Here is a 15658-nt window from a genome sequence, read left to right on the forward strand (position 1 = left end):
TCATTGATGTAAATATTAAATAGCGTAGGAGCCAGAACAGAGCCCTGGGGGAGGCCACTTGAGACAGGTCTCCATCTGATAGACTTGTCACCCAGATGCACCCGGAATCTTCTGTTTTGGAGAAGAAACAATATAGTGTTGGCCACCCATGGAGGCAGGCATCTTGAGATCTTGACTAGGAGACCGCGGTGCCAGACGGTGTCATAGGCTGCTGTGAGATCAACAAAGACAGCACCCGTCTTTAAATTCTTCTGGAATCCATTTTCAATGTAAGTTGAGAGGGCCAGGGCTTGTTCGCAGGTAGATCTTCCTGGGTGGAAACCAGCTTGGGCGGGTGATAGGAATTTCTCTGTAAGATGAGAAATACTTGACAGAAGCAGCCTCTCAAGGAGTTTGTAACACACGGAGAGGAGAGAAATTGGTCTATAGCTGGCGGCCAGTGTTGGGTCTTTCTTTGGTTTCAAAACCGCTATAATCTTCACACGACACCAAACTTTGGGCATAGACTCAGATTCCAAGATGTGGGACAGGAATGAAGCGAGCCACTTCTTTGCCGCGCGGGACCCAGGTTAAGAATGAGTTCTGGGGTGATGTTATCATAGCCAGCAGCTGTTCCTGGTTTAACCCTCTTTAAAGGCTGCCAGTTCTTAGCAACATCGCCCTGCCAGATATTCGTTGGGATGCGGCATCATCTAAGTTCATTTCCCACGTCTACGCTCGACCGGACCTGCCAATATACGTGGATATCTTCGCCCACCCTGTCCAACGCTTGACATCTCGTCACCCAATCTGGTCCCCTCTGCCTACACTGAACTTCTCTGTTCCAGTCTCTTGGAAACAGAGTTGGCAGTCAGCTGAGGTAAAGAACAAACACCTCATCACAGACCCCTGCAAGCGTCAACCCGGCTTTGACCTAGCACGTTATGATTCAATTGCTATCGAACAGGCCATGGCCGGTGCGCCGCTATGTTCCATCGCTGGGGAGCCAGAGACGACCCGAATTGCCCCTGCGGCTACAGACAGACTATGACCCACATAGTCAATGACTGCCACCTCTCCAGATTCAAAGGAGGTCTTGAAACTTTACATCAGGCTCAACCTGGCGCTGTTGACTGGCTACGGAAGAAGGGCAAACGCTAGAAGAAGAAGAATAAGTTTAGCAAGCAAATAGACCTAAAGAAGACACTATAAAGTGTCTAATCAAATATTTACTACTTAGGCCTGCACCCCCTTCTCTCCTACCCCCTACTTCACTTCCCTTAATTACTTTATCTACTCAATTAACTACACAAAAGAAAGTAAGAGAGATCCCCTAACTCTTCTGACAACAATAGCATTAATATCACCTCCTTAACAATCTTTAGAGGAAATTCTGTAAACAATTAGCCAAGAGATATACTGACAAAATATACCTACCAATTAAAGGGCAATTGTTGTCCCCTATGACAACCTTTATTATAATCATCAAACAAGGGGGCCATTTGGTGGTGCACCTGGTTAAGCACACACTTCACAGTACACAAGGACCCAGGTTCAAGCCTCTGATCCCCATCTGTAGGAGTAAAGCTTCATAAGTGGTGAATTAAGACTACAGGTCTCTCTCTCTCTCTCTATCTCTCTTTCTCTCCCACCCTTCTAAATTTTTTATCTAATAAATACATAGATAAATAGAAAAAGAAGTCATTAAAAATAATAATCCTTTGTTCAACAATTTGTTTGTCTTTGTATGTTAACTCTCTTTTCAGTCACCAGGTCCCAGATGCCAGCATGATGCTGACCAGACTTCCCTGGACTGACGACCCCATCAATGTGTCCTGGAGCTCCGATTCCCCAGAGCCCCACCCTACTAGGGAGAGAGAGAGGCAGACTGGGAGTATGGATCGACCAGTCAACGCCCATGTTCAGCGGGGAAGCAATTACAGAAGCACCTTCTGCAACCCACAACGATCCTGGGTCCATACTCCCAGAGGGACAGAGAATGGGAAAGCTATCAGGGGCGGGGATGGGATATGGAGATCAGGTGATGGGAATTGTGTGGAGTTATACCCCTCCTATCCTACGGTTTTGTTAATGTCTCCTTTCTTAAATAAATAAAAAAATTAAAAAAAATAATCTTGGGGCCAGGTGGTGGTGCATCTGGTCAGGAGCACATATCACAGTGCACAAGGACACGGGTTCCAGCCCTTGGTGCCCCCCTGCAGGAGCAAAGCTTCATGAGTGGTGAAGCAGGGCTTCAGGTGTTTCTCTGTCTCTTTCCCTCTCTCTGTCTCCTCCTCCCTCAATTTCTGTCTCTATCCAGTAATAAATAAATCATCATCAATCAAGTAAAATGCAGTAAAACTTAAAGTTGACTTAGATACCACTTAAACCCTAGGTCTATTCCCCCTCCAATTTGAGGCCCAAACCCATAAACCCAATACTTGTTTGGCTACAACAAATGACACTCAATGATTTAACAACTGAGAGAAAGTCTAACCTCATCAGATAAAGAAAAGGCTACAAAAGCTGGATGAGGCAGGAGACTGGCTCACTTTAATGATGGCCTTTTTTTGGTCAATACCAGGCTACCCCATCATCTGGAGTTCTAGTCAGGGAATCCTTGGATTCCCACATAGATATGATGGACTTAGACCTCTAATATATTCTTCTCTCCACCATCACTGGTCACTTCCATCAGGAACATCAGCATAAGCCCTCTTGTGGACCTCTCCAGGAGCTTGCCCTTACAGTAGAGCAACAATGGTAGGGACTACCCCAGTCTCCGAAAGGAGGCTGGGTGAGCCTACTTTGCCACTTGAGGAAGTGGTCCTGAAATTAGTGCAGCCTTGAATATTCCCAGCTGTGACCATGGACTAAAAGCTCAGACTGACAGGGACTCAGAAGCTATACAGCTTCTTGTGCTAAATATGACTATATATGGGTCCTAGGTCAGATCAATGGGGTAAACAGTTAATGCTATTTATATACCTTCCTCATGTTTGGGAGCTACTCTTTGCCCTAATCCAGCTTTCTAGCCATTAGATAAGAAGGGTACAATTCCACACAGTTCCCACCACCAGAGTTCTGTATCCCATCCCCTCCATTGGAAGGTTCCCTATTCTTTATCCCTCTGGGAGTATAGACCAAAACTATGGGGTGTAGAATATGGAAGGTCTGGCTTCTGTAATTGCTTCTCTGCTGGATATGGGTGTTGGCAGGTCGAGCCATACCTGTAGACAGTTACTATCTTTCCCTAGTGCGGTAGGGCTCTGGAGAGGTGGGGTTACAGGACACATTGGTGAGGTCATCTGCCCAGGTAAGTCGGGTTGGCATCATGGTAGCATCTAGAGCTTGGTGGCTGAAAATTATTAAGATATAAAGCAGATTTTTTAAAAAGTTTTTTTTTGGGGGGAGTCAGGCAGTAGCGCAGTGGGTTAAGCATAGGTGGTGCAAAGCGCAAGGACCAGTGTGAGGATCCTGGTTCGTCTCCGGCTCCCCACCTGCAGGGGAGTCGCTTCAGAAGCGGTGAAGCAGGTCTGCAGGTGTCTAGCTTTCTCTCTCCCCCTCTCTATCTTCCCCATCTCTCTCCATTTCTCTCTGTCCTATCCAACAATGACGACATCAATAACAACAACAACTACAACAACAATAAAAAAGGCAACAAAAGGGAAAATAAATATAAAAAAATTAATTTTCTATTTTTTTTAATTATCTGTAATATTGGATAGAGACAGCTAGAAATCAAGAGGGGAGAGGGAGAGAGACAGACATCTGCTGGCATACTTTATCACTCACAAAGCTTTTCCCCTGCAGGTGGGGACTAGGGACCTGAACCCAGGTCCTTGCACATTGTTACATGTGCACTTAACCAGGTGAGCCACCACCCAGACCTGATTTTTTTTTTTTTTTAATATATGGCTCCAGAAGGGATTTTTTTCCCCTTCCTTCCTTTTCTTGTTTTTTTTTTTTGGGGGGGGGGATGGGGGCTCATCTCCAAGGCTTCACTGCTCCAGGATGAGAGGGAAAGAGAGATAGAGAGAGAACAGTACCAGAGCACCTTCAGTGTTGTCGGGCTGGGTTCAAAACTGGATTGATAAAACACATGATAAAACAGTGCACTATAAAGTGAGCTATTTTGCCAGAGAGAAAGAAAGGAGAAAACAAGAGAATCAAATGAGATTTAATATGAAGTACTATGTTAAACACACACACACACACACACACACCATTAGTGTAAACACTCAAACAAAATTAAATTCCTTATCTGAAAGCTCATGTGTTTTTGTAATTGATTTTATCAGCAAAATGTCGATATTGGTGTTAAGAACCTGTAGAATGGAGTCTTAATTATTTACTTACAAACTATACAATTCCATTTTAGATTAACACGTACACATGTGAATAACAATGTCTGGAGGATGGAAATATCTACATCAAAATCCTCATAGTTTATGGTGGTAAAACTATGAGTAAATCTAATTTTTTTCTTTCTACCTTTCTTGACTGAGTTATTTATATCTGCATAAAATTATAACAAATTATTTGAAGGAAGAAAATGCATAAAATTATAACAAATTATTTGAAGGAAGAAAATACATGTACTCTACAGAAAAGTATACCTTTTATTAAGAAGATAAGAAGGGGGGAGTCGGGCTGTAGCGCAGCGGGTTAAGCGCAGGTGGCGCAAAGCACAAGGACTGGCATAAGGATCCCCGTGCCCCGGCTCCCCACCTGCAGGGGAGTCACTTCACAGGCGGTGAAGCAGGTCTGCAGGTGTCTGTCTTTCTCTCCTCCTCTCTGTCTTCCCCTCCTCTCTCCATTTCTCTCTGTCCTATCCAACAATGACGACAACAACAATAATAACTACAACAATAAAATAACAAGGGCAACAAAAGGGAATAAATAAAATAAAATTAAATTAAAAAAAGAAGATAAGAAGGTATATGCAGGACAGGATAAAGAATTGCTTCATCAAAGCAAAGACTGCAAAAGATGAATAAGGACAAGAGACTGGCATACTTTAACGATGACTCTCTAGTCACTATCAGGCCACCCCATCAGCTGGGGCCCTATTGAGGGAGTCCTGAAATTCCCAAACAGATATGATGGTCCTAGACCTCGAATAAATCCCTCTCTCCATTGTTACCAGTTATTCCTATCAGGAACAACACAATAGACCCCCTTGTGGTCCCCCATAGGACCTTGCCCTCAACTTGGATCAACAATGGTAGAGAATGTTCCATCCTCCGAAGGGAGGCTGGACAATATACTCTATGTTACACCTGAGGAAAATGGGTCCTGATATTGGGGCAGCTTGGAACATTCTTAATTATGACCACAGAATGTGAGATCAGATCTACAGGGATGCAGAGGTCACATAGGCTCCTAAGCTGAACCTGGGCCCCAGATCACATCAAAATGATGTGGTTTACAGTCAATAATATTTACACCCCTTTCCCATATATGGGAGCTACTCTCTTCCCTGATCCAGCTTTCTGGTCCTTCTGCCAGCCATGACATCACCTCCCCAGACAATAATTAGGATCCACCTGCATATCAGATTTCAGGCTCAGGCAAAAAACAAAAAACAAAAACAAAATAAAATAAAGACACTAGTATAGCCACAGGCCCTTTGGAATATAACTAAAATATGCCTATCAACTACCTACAAAACGGAGGGTGCCCCAACTCTTCATCTGCACTATTCCAGCCTTTAGGTTCATGATTGGCTAACAATTTGTTTGGCTTTGTATGTTAACTCTATTTTCAACCACCAGGTTCCAGATGCTAGCATGATGCTGACCAGACTTCCCTGGACAGACAACCCCACGAATGTGTCCTGGAAGTCTGATTCCCCAGAGCCCTTACTCACTAGGGAAAGAGAGATGTTGTTTTTGTTGGGCTATGTTGTTTTCGCCGGGCTGGCTTCACGGGCAGGTAACAGACGACCAGGGACTCATGGTTGAGCTGTAGGCAGTATCTCTTTATTCATGCAGGACGCAGCACAATCTAAGCTGAGCTAAGCTAAACTAAACTAAAGTACCCTAAAACTCACAATGCTGTCTTTATATATACTTGCCAAGTAGGGTGGAAACAGGATGTGACATAGAGAGGGTGGAGAGAAAAGTGACTGGTGAAAATCAGAGTGTGACAAGGAGAGGATCAGGGTGTGACAAGGAGAGGGGGTGGAGCAGGTGAGAATTCTACCACTAAACCACCAATGCCCTGGAGGGAAGGTGGTGCTTGTTAACAGAGGTTATGTAAATAGAATGAAGTGGTTATGTAAATAGAATAGTGTTAAGCAGGGGGGATTTAAACCAAATGAAACAGAAGGGGTTTTTAAAAGCAGAATTAGAAGATACCAACAGAGAGACAGGCTGGGAGTATGGATCGACCTGTCAATGTCCATGTTCAGCGGGGAAGCAATTACAGAAGCCAGACCTTCCACCTTCTGCATCCCACAATGACCTTGGGTCCATACTCCCAGAGGGTTAAAGAATAGGAAAGCTATCAGGGGAGGGGATGGGATACAGAGTTCTGGTGGTGGAAATTGTATGAAGTTGTACCCCTCTTATCCTATGGTTTTGTCCATGTTTCCTTTTTATAAATAAAAAATTAAGGAAAAAAAAAGAATTGCTTACTTTTGAGTCTGGGAGGTGATGCAGTGGATAAAGTATTGGACTCTCAAGCAGCAGGTCGTGAGTTCAATCCCTGGCAGCACATGTACCAGAGTGATGTCTGGTTCTTTCTCTTTCTTCCTATCTTTCTCATTAATGAATAAATAAAGTCTTAAAAAAAAAAAGGGAGTTGGGCAGTAGCGCAGCGGGTTAAGCGCATGTGGCACAAAGTGCAAGGACTGGCATAAAGATCCCAGTTTGAGCCCCCAGCTCCCCACTTGCAGGGGAATCACTTCACAGGCGGTGAAGCAGGTCTGCTGGTGTCTATTTTTCTCTCCCGTCTTCCCCTCTTCTCTCCATTTCTCTCTGTCCTAACAATGATGACATCAATAACAACAATAACTACAACAACAATAAAAAACAAACAAATAAGGGCAACAAAAGGGAAAATAAATAAATATAAAAATTTTTTAAAAAAGAATTGCTTACTTTTTGAGTAGGGGAGTGTAAGGAATAAACAAGATATAAAGTGAGGAGGTCTTTGCTCAGCCAATGGTGAGAATGAATCTTGAATTGCATATACTTTGGTAAACTCTTCACTATTAAGGTCCCCAAAATTCCCATGTTGTGGGGCAAAGATTACAAGGCAGTATGCATACATCAAGGATAGCTATCAGTCCATGGGATGATGATGATAGCCAATCATGTCCCTGAGAGTGATGAGAGACAAGATTACTTACCAAGAAAATCCATTCACCTTAAGGTATCTCTGAAAATGTGGAGAAGATGTTGACATATGATTCAGACAGTGTCTTTGTTGTAATATGAAAAGCTGCAGTGCAGACAACCTTGCTGGAATATGTCCAGATATGTAACAACAGTTAGTATTGAATATTGAGCATGCAACTGTTTAATCCTGTAATTGAGTATTAAAGAGCTTGCTGACACTGGCTATTAAGATCAGTGTCCTTTTAAAAATTCTGTAATATAGATTAATTCCCTACATACTGTCTTATAAGGAAAAGATGTGTGACCAATGTGCAGAAATAGTCTTATTTGCTTGCCAGATATATGCCTCATTGTAAATTTGCATGCTGGTTAACTATAACAGCTTGGAAGTTACATAAATGTCCAACAATAGGGAATCAGCTAAGAACAAAATTCATTATGGTGCATGTGTATAAGACTATGCAGCCATTAAACAGCATGATGTAAGAGTAGAGACTGCCATGAAAAAATGTTCACAATAGGGGACATTTTGCAAATCAGGTTCTAAAACAGATGTATCAAATTATCCCAGTCGTGTTAAAAACATATACTTGGGGGTGGATAAATAGCATGGCTGAATAGTGCACCTGCTTTGCCATGCATGTGACTCAGGATCCAGTCCAGCCCCCACTACACTGGAGGAAGTTTCAGTGCTCCCCGTCTATCTGAAAAAGTGAATATGGAGTACTGAAGCCCCAACGGATGACCATTATATATATAGACATTTGTTCTGCAAGTATCAGAATGGTATATTGGTTCCTTTCTCATATATGTCTCTCTAGTTAATATATAATTATATAAGCCAGAGTTGAGCAGTGCTCTGGATACACACACACACACACACACACACACACATATATATATAGTGTTAGAATAATTTTGTAAACATATTTCTATTTTTGTGTATTTCCCAGATTTTTATCTGAAGGACTAGGAGATAGCATGATGGTTATGCAGAAGACCCCATGCCTAAGACTCCAAAGTCCCAGGTTCAATTCTCAGCACCATCTCAAGCCAAAACTGAGCAGTGTCCTGGTAAAAGAAAAAAAAAATTATCTGGTGGCCAAGGAAGCAGCTCAGTGGTAATGTGTAAGAGTTGCATGAGGTTCCCACCATAGCATATGCCAGAACAATGCTCTGACCTCTTTCTTTTATAAAATAAATCTTTCCTCTTGAAAAATTAGCTGGAGAGCAGCTGTTGTTCAACTAACAAAGCATGGAACTTGGGGTCCTGAGATGCCTGACTTGATTTATTGTAGGAGGACTGGCCCTGGGACCAAGAGGAGGCCCAAGAGCCAAGCCAATTCCCTCTTGGGAGAAGTTGGTCCCTTCATCTAGTTTTAGAAGAATCATAAATGACTCCATGGCCAGCTGTACAAAGTATAAACTTTTATTTCAAAGAAATGAAGAAGATGTGCAGAAACAGCTCATGCAGTATTTACACAAAAGCCATGGAGAGAAATGGCTCCTCCTGCAAGTTCCTTCCTATATCTCCCAAGATTTAATAGATAGGAGTTCCTTCTGAAGCCAGCTTTTCATTCGTCCAGTGAGATTGTCTACCATTTCGTTTGACTTCTATTTTTCAGATATGGATACCTTTCTAAAGCTCCTTCCATGTTTCCCATTGTGTTCTTGAAAATACTTCCTCTGTGCAACTTAGAACTCTTCCCCACTCATAGGGGAAGCAGGTGACGAAAACAAAACATGGCCATAGTCTTAAGACAGTCCTGATTAACTGGGGTTCCAGGCCTTTTATCCCTTAGAGCTCTCCATAACTGATCCTGGGTTCTGCAAGTATCAGAATGGTGTGTTGGCTTCTGTTCTACATATAGATATATTGTTAATATAATGATATTGGTGTATTGCACCAAAGTAAAAGACTCTGGGGATGGAGGGGGAGCAGGGTTCAGGTCCTGGAACATGAAGGCAGAGGAGGACCTAGTGGGGGTTGAATTACTATGTGGTAAACTGAGAAATGATACATATGTACAAACTATTGTATTTTACTGTAGACTGTAAACCATTAATCCCTCAATAAAGAAATCTGAAAAAAGATAAAAAAGTTTTAAAAAGTATGTAAAAGAATCCATTTCCTTCATCAACTGCCATTTTAACTGAATGACCCACTCACCTCCCTGTATGTGCATTCATTTTCCTAAATAAAAGATTATAATACCTGAAAAAAATAGTAATAAATTGCCACCAGTGTTATCACTGGGGCTCAGTGCTGGCAATACAAATTCTCTGCTCCTGGTGGTCATTTTTCTTTCTTTTTTTGATAGAGACATAAATTGAGAGGGCTCTTATATTTATATAAAAATTAGAAGATGTCTAAATAGAGCACTAAAGTTATACAATTTATACATTAAATTTGGGGGCTGGGAGATAGCTTACAAGGTAAAATGCTTGTCTTACCATAGGGGACACCCCTACTTCAAGACAGGGAGAACCATGGTGGCGGTGCTGTGGTCTCTCTCCCTCTCTGAAATAAAAAGAATGAAGGGAACCAGGTGGTGGCACACCCAGTAGAGCACACAGGTTACCATGCTGGAGGGCCCAGGTTCAAGGCCTGGTTCCACAGTGCAAGGGGAAAGCTTCACAAGCAGTGGAGCAGTGTTGCATTTCTACTTCTCTCTCTGTCTCTCTTTCTTCCTCTCACTCTCAATCAAAAGAAAAAGGGAAACAAACAAACAAAAAAGCTAGGGCAGGGGTAGATAGCACAATAGTTATGCAATGAGACTCTCAAGCCTAAGACTCCTCCAGGTTCAATCGCCCGCTCCACCATAAGCCTGAGCTGATTGGTGCACTGATAAAATAATAATAAAATAATAATAACAACAATAATAAAATAAAAGCTCCACTGGGACTGATGGAGTCATTGTGTAGACACTGTGAGCCAGCAACAACCCTGGTGGAAAAAGAAAATAAAACAAACAAAAAAGACAAACAGAAACAAAGATAGCAAAATAGGCCTGGAGTGAGGTTAGCTATACTATATGTTACATTGTATATAAATTACAGACAATTCTACCTGTTAAGATTCACTCTTTAAGAATTTCAGCAATCAACTCAACTCAGATGCAAAACTGACAAGGTCTGCGGACCACAAAACAAACCACCTGCTGCTCTAGCGCACCCGCGGCCTCCAGCACCAGAACCAGACCCCTGATGCACCCATGGCGCGTCTGGGACCCGCACCCACTCAGCTCTAGCTTGCGGCGCCACGACGCCCACGCGCACTTTGCACTGAGCCCGGCGGTCCTCGGAAACAGTGGGGGCTGGGGGGAGGAAGCGGGCTTGCCGGGGATGGGGGGCACCGGGCGGAAGGACCTCGACCCCGCCCCAGGTGACTTCCGGGTCCTCTCTAGAATGCGGAGAGGTGCGTCTCGGTGGTTGGAGGTACCATTGGTCCAGGCTTGTGCTGTAACCCTGGGGGCATCGTGAGATGAAGTCTAATCTCTCTCGCTGAGTAGTTTGAGCTTTCAGAATACTTTTCCCTCTTGGATTTCTCCTTGGACGTTTCAAGAGAAATAGGGGAAATAAGTAGTGAATTTTATTCAGATAATTAACTTATGCATACAAAAAATTTTAAATAAAGATCTAGTTATTTAGGGCCAGTGAGATAGCATACTGATTATGCAAAATGGCTTTCCTGACTGAAATCTGAGGTTCCAGGTTCACTACCTGGCATCACCATGAGCCAGAGCGGAGCAATGCTCTGGTAAACAAATATATATATATATATATAATAAAATAAATCAGAATATATAAATATAAAACAATATAAATATAAAACAAACTTATTAGTGATATGGAGAGAGAGGAGAGAGAACCAAAGCATCACTCTGGCCACAGGTGATGCTAGGACTCAAACATGAAGCCTCATGCTTCTAGGTTCAGTTCTCTAGCCACCATAGGTTTATTTTATTTTATTTGTGCACACACAGAGAGAGGGCATTGTTTTGTTTTTGTCAGATTCAGTTTTTCCACTTAGTTAAAAAATTTAGTAAGCAAAGCTCTATCCTATGGGCCAGTGAGATAACTCAATTGAGGAGGGCTCCTGCTTTGCTATGAGCTCTACTCAGGTTCCTGCAGAAACCCCACTCCCACCCCGGTGCTAAAGCACTGGGGAAAGCTTTGGTGCTGTGGAGTCTCTCCCTCTGTCTCTGTCTTCTTCAATCTGAAAAAGGTTAGTCTGGAGCTGTGAAACCCTGTGATGACAAAAATAGATAAGCCTACCCCCCATATTGTGATAGATATTGTCATAACTGGCTAACTGGTTTGTCATCATCCATTTCTCCTGTCAACCCTGTGTCTGGATTAATCCCTAGAATATCTCTTTCCATAGAAGGACCTCATGCAATCATCTCAGGCTGTCATGTTTTCTCCCCAAGAAATATTCAAGGGTGCCACTTCTTCATTACACTTCTTCTTCTTCTAGCGTTTGCCCTTCTTCCGTAGCCAGTCAACAGCGTCAGGTTGAAAGCTGTCAGGAGCTGCTTGTTGCTGGCTTTGAAAGTGACTGGGATCCATGTGGATTCAGTCGGCTAGGAAGGATCGTCAGTTTCCCCAATGAATGGGTACTCACGGGATGCACCATGAGAAGGTCAATCCAATGCATCCAATGCATTCATTACACTAATCTATAGTCATTCAGAATAGTGCTTATGGCCTTCATATCAAGAGTTTCTTTCTTTCTTTTCTTTCTTTCTTTCTTTCTTTCTTTCTTTCTTTCTTTCTTTCTTTCTTTCTCTCTCTCTCTCTCTCTCTCTCTCTCTCTCTTTCTTTTTCCCGCCAGGATTATTGGTGGGTCTTGGTGTCTGCACTACAAATCCACTGCTCCTGGAGGCTATTTCCCCCCTTTTTGTTGCTTATCGTTTGTTGTTATTATTGTTGTTGGCTAAGACAGAGAAACATTGAGAGAGGACGGGAAGACAGGGGGAGAGAAAGATGGACACCTGCAGACCGGCTTCACTGCTTGTGAAGCGACTCCCCTACAGCTGGGGAGCCGGGCGCTTGAACCCAGAACCTTAACGCTGGTCCTTGCACTTTGCGCCACGTGCGCTCAACTCACTGCACTACCGCCTGACTCCCTGGAACCTGGATTTTTATGCTGGTCCTTACGGTCCTTGCGCTAGGTGTGCTCAACCCGCTGTGCTACCTCCCTTACCCCCAAAAAAGTTTTTTTCTAGAGCAGTTGGTTCATTTTTTGGTTCACAGATCTTGTCAGTTTTGAATCTAAGTTGAACTGACTGCTGAAAATCTTAAAGTGAATCTTACAGGTAGAATTGTTTATTATTTTATGTTATTTTTTAAACTTTTTTTTTTTGCCTCCATGGTTATTGCTAGGGCTTGTGCCTGTATTATGAATCCACTGGTCCTGGTTGCCATTTTTTTCCATTTTATTTGATAGGACAGAGAGAATTTGAGAGAGGAGGGGAAGATAGAGAGGGGGAGAGGAAGATAGACACCTGCAGACCTGCTTCACCACTTGTGAAGCGACCTCCAAGCAGGTGGGGAATTGGGGGGCTTGAAACCAGATGGTGCACCACTGCCTGGCCCCCATTGTTTATAATTTTATATAAATATAATATATTTTTTAGCTATCTCCACTCCAGGCCTACTTAGCTATCTTTTTCTTTGTTTCTGTTTGTATTATCTTTTTGTTTGTTTGTTTGCTTTATTTTATTTTTCCACCAGGGTTATTGCTGGTCTCAATGACTCCATCAGTCCTGGTGGAGCTTTTTTTTTAAATTTATTTTTTATACCTACTTTCTCTTTTGATTGAAAGTGAGAGACAGGAAGGAGAGACAGAGAGAGAGAGAGAAGTAGAAATGCAACACTTCTCCACTGCTTCTGAAGCTTCTCCCTTGCACTGTGGAACCAGGCCTTGAACCTGGGCCCTCCAGCATGGTAACCTGTGTGCTCTACTGGGTGTGCCACCACCTGGTTCCCTTCATTCTTTTTATTTCAGAGAGGGAGAGAGACCACAGCACCGCCACCATGGTTCTCCCTGTCTTGAAGTAGGGGTGTCCCCTATGGTAAGACAAGCATTTTGCCTTGTAAGCTATCTCCCAGCCCCCAAATTTAATGTATAAATTGTATAACTTTAGTGCTCTATTTAGACATCTTCTAATTTTTATATAAATATAAGAGCAGTAAACTTGTTTCTTGATTAATGTTCAATTAGCCCATGGGCTTGATATATTAAATTTGCTTGAACATGACTTGTACCATTTACAAAGTTAGTTAATTAAACACTCTAAAATATTTAAGCTATATTTACAAATGTAATATACTTGACTTTTTTTTTCCAAACACTTCAAATTCCTCATAGGGCAGATTTACAAGTCAAACAAGGAAAAATCTTCTTATGCATGTAAATAGCTCTCCTAAACCTAATAGTTCAAGCATCTAAATGAAATTAGTGGCAAATCAAGTTATCTTAAGGATTTCAATTTTGTTTACAAACATAATCAAATGATCTTCTACCTTTCAGCTTCTAATCAAGAGTCTAAAATAAATTACACAATTCAATTTGAAATCACAAGACTAATCTGTGCAATTCTCTAATATATATTTTCCCTCTATACAGATGTAACAATATATACATATCAAGAACTAACATTATGAATTTGTTTTTGTTTAGTCCTTTCTATCTTCCTTCCTGGGAGATAGGATAAACTTCTTTCTGCATCTATTTATATTATGATTATTAATTATTATTTTTTATTACCAGAGCAGCACTTAGCTTTGGTATATAATGGTGCTAGGGATTGAACCTGAGACCTCAGAGCCTGAGGCATGAAAGTATTTTTTGCTTAACCATTATGCTGTCTCTCCAGCCATCTGAATTTATTTAGAGGTAAAACCAGAGCAGCACTCCAATACCTGTGGTTTGGGGATTAAACATGTATGTAAATCTCACACTCTACCAAAAAATCACCTTCTCGGCTCCCTCATGCCTAATTTTCTTGCCACTATTCTATGATCATCATGTTGATTTTACCTTACAACTGAAAACAAATATGATAGTTGTCCTTTTGAATGCAACCTTTGACTGAAGTAAAATTTGCATGTTTTTAATTTAGATTTTTTATCTGTGTACTCAGACAAAAATCATACTTATCAGAACGAGTGATACAACTAACCACTACTTCATGCCACCAAGTTTTCTTTACTTAAAATTTACTTTTTTATTATTTCATGAGAGAGATATAGAGTTTTACATGACAGAGAGGAAGTGGAAGAGAAAGTGAGAGAGAAAGAGAAAGAAGCTAGAATATCACTTTGATATAAGTGGTGCCATGGTGCAAACTGGGAGCTTCATGCATACAAATACCCTTTATTCCACCAGGTGAGCTATTTCCCCAGTTACTCTTATTTAATATAGTAATAAGGAAGGAAGGAAGAAGGAAATGAATAGAAAAGATTGATTAGCTACTGAGAAAGTGACTTGGCGGATGGAGTCCAGAATTTGCATCCTTGGCACTGAATATGCTGGAAACTGATTTTCTCTGTCTTTAAATAAAATATTTTTTAAAAATAATGCAGTTATTATCATTTAAAACGTTTATTATTTATTTATGAGAGAAAGAACCAGAGCACCACATTCCTAGCATACTTGATGCCAGTGACAAAACCTAGGGCCTCATGCTGGCAAGATTACAGCTCTATTTATTGTGGCACTCCCCAGGTCACAATTTGCAATTAGTTAAAATAAATTAATTTATTTTATGAGAGCAAAGAGGCAGGGAATAGCTCTAGTAAATGCAGGATTAAACTTAGGACCTCAGGCGTGCAAGTTCTTTTGTCTATCTACTTCACTGGCTCCCTAGTTGCTCTTTCAAACAATTTTTTTCTTTTGATGCATCAGGGCTTCTCAAATGCTCTATTTCGTGACTCCAGGCTGACTTCTTCAGACAGAGAAAGAAAGTGACAGACACACAGAGAGAGGGAGAGATATCATAGCACCAAAAACATCCCCAATGTAGTGGGAGTGAACGAGAACCTGGGCTGTATTTGTGACAAAGAAGGTATGCTTCCAGGTGAGCTATCTTGCTGATCCAAGACTTATTTATGTAATTACTAATAAGGAGGAGAGGAGGGGAGGAGAGGGGAGGAGAGGGAAGGAAGGAGAGAGGAGAGGAGGGGAGGGGAAGGAAAAGAGGGGAAGGGAGGAGAAGGAAGGGGAGGGGGGAGAGGAGAGGAGAGGAGAGGAGAGGGGAAGGAAGTAGAGAGAAGGGGAGGGAAGGGGAGCGGAAGGGAAGGGGGAGAGGAGAGGAGGGGAGGAG

Source organism: Erinaceus europaeus, chromosome 4, assembly GCF_950295315.1.
Source record: "Erinaceus europaeus chromosome 4, mEriEur2.1, whole genome shotgun sequence".
In the NCBI taxonomy this organism is placed as follows: Eukaryota; Metazoa; Chordata; class Mammalia; order Eulipotyphla; family Erinaceidae; genus Erinaceus; species Erinaceus europaeus.